The sequence below is a fragment of the Myotis lucifugus genome, unplaced genomic scaffold (assembly GCF_000147115.1).
Source record: "Myotis lucifugus unplaced genomic scaffold, Myoluc2.0 scaffold_967, whole genome shotgun sequence".
Taxonomy (NCBI): Eukaryota; Metazoa; Chordata; class Mammalia; order Chiroptera; family Vespertilionidae; genus Myotis; species Myotis lucifugus.
This window is the reverse complement of record NW_005872015.1, coordinates 117362-119265: the sequence shown is the minus strand read 5'-3', so window position 1 is coordinate 119265 and position 1904 is coordinate 117362. Positions and strand designations below refer to the sequence as shown.

The following is a 1904-nucleotide window of genomic DNA, read 5'->3' as shown; positions in this document are numbered from 1 at the left end:
AGGCCGGCCTCCCACCTCAGTGTCCCACCCCCGCCTCCACGCACACCCACGGCAGTGGATTTGGCAGCCCCTCCCACCAGGCCCCTTACCTTCTCTCCCCCGGTGCTGAGCCTCAGTGGGGGCAGGAAGGGGTCATAAAGAACCCTCTTCAGCTCCACATCCACGGGGCTCTGCCGCTTCCCCACTGCACACAGACTCCAGGCTGCGTTCACCAGGCCCCAGAAGGGAGGCCCTGGGGGCAGGGGCAGGGCAGGGAGGAAAGGGAGTCAGAAATGGGGACTGGATCCCAATGTTGGCATCTGCTGAGAAGGCCGCGGTCTGGGCTCCTGGATCCCAGGAGAGGAAGGGCTAGGAATCTGCACTCCTGGGTCTGAGGGAGAAGGGAGCTGGGATCCAGAATCCAGGGTCCTAGAAGAATCCTGGAGGAGTTTCTTAAGACCCTCTAAACAGTGGTTCTCAACCTTCCTAATGCCGCAACCCTTTAATACAGTTCCTCATGTTGTGGTGACCCCCAATTTCATTGTTACAAATTGAACATAATTAAAGCATAGTGATTAATCACAAATACAATATGTCATTATATATGTGTTTTCCGATGGTCTTAGGCGACCCCTGTGAAAGGGTCGTTCGACCCCCAAAGGGGTCGCGACCCACAGGTTGAGAACCGCTGCTCTAACACCTCCAATCCTCTCCTTGATCAAACCTATCTTAAATGAAGTCATTGGGAGAAGGAACTACAACTCCCAGCAGGCTCTAGGGCTGCCAGCCTATTCGTCCAATGCCGGACTGCCCCCGTGCCTATGGGAGTTGTAGTTCTTTCAGTCTCCCCTGCAGCACAGCTGGGTAATAATGTACCGGGGAGAGGAGTTGCAAGAGAGGGCTGGACCCGGCAGGGGAGGGGGCCCACTGAACCTCTGATTGCCAGCGGGAGCCAGGACCTGCCTGCCTCTTTCCCTGCAAACACACACACACACACACACACACACACTCTTCCACCCCCACACGCTCTCCTTCCACTCACTCCCACTCACTACTTGAAATGCGCATGTATAATGTCCCTTGGTGAGCCACTGGGGTTCAGAGGCTGGGCTGGACTCCTGGGGGAGGAGGGGAGGGGCTGGGACTCCCAGGGAGGAGAGGGTTCCGGGTCCCAGGAAGGAGGTGCCGCGGCCTGGACTGCTGGGCCCCCTCCCTGGCTGCACCTGGCACGAAGTTTCCCTGGAGATTCTCCTTGTAGCTCCACCAGTCCGCGGGGGTCAGGTGCGGGTCCGATGTGAGCTGCGGAGAGAGCCGCCTGAACCCCTCTCCTTGGCACCCCCGCCCCGCCCCCGCCCCTCCCTTCGGGGCTCCTGCCCCGACCCCAGGCCTTACCTGCCGCCCCCAGTGCAGCCCCGAGTACCAGCGCTCGAGGGGCGCTCAGACTGGCTGCACCGCCCATCCCCGGGAGGCCTCGGGGCGACCCCTTCCCAGCGCCCGGCCCCTCTCTCGGCTCTTCCCTCTCTTCTCGGCGGGACCCTGTCCCTCCAGGACTTCCAGCCTTCCTCTTCTCCCCACAGGGAGTCCCGGACCCCCCAAATGCCAAGCCAGCCAGGGACGGAGGTCCCCCAACCCACTCCTCTGCTCCCCTCGGTGTCTCTCCTCCTTCCTCGCCTTCCCCCAGCCCTCCAGTCTCCCGCTGCCTCCTGATCTCTCTACCCCTCTCTCTGCCTTCTGCTTCTCCCTGAGGTTGCCTCTCGGTTGCTAATCCACACCCCCTCTTGGCTCTTTTCATGAAGCTCCCCCAGGCCACCTAACTCCATGTCCCCATCCTCCCCTCACCTCCTCCTCCTCCTCCTCCCTCTCCCCTTCTCTGCTCCTGCCTCCTCTTCCCTTCGCTCCCTCTTCACCTCCTCTCTCCCCCCTGC

At 61.3% G+C, this 1904-nt stretch overlaps 1 long non-coding RNA gene across 1 annotated transcript; it reads right to left on the bottom strand.

Moving 5' to 3' along the window:
- Nucleotides 1-87: 87 nt before the first annotated feature.
- Nucleotides 88-1838, bottom strand: LOC102430714. Its single transcript, XR_330810.3, has 3 exons — nt 1372-1838; nt 1203-1278; nt 88-232 (listed from the first exon to the last, which is right to left on the bottom strand). It is a non-coding gene; the product is annotated as an uncharacterized LOC102430714 (long non-coding RNA).
- Between the last annotated feature and the right edge of the window lie 66 nt (nt 1839-1904).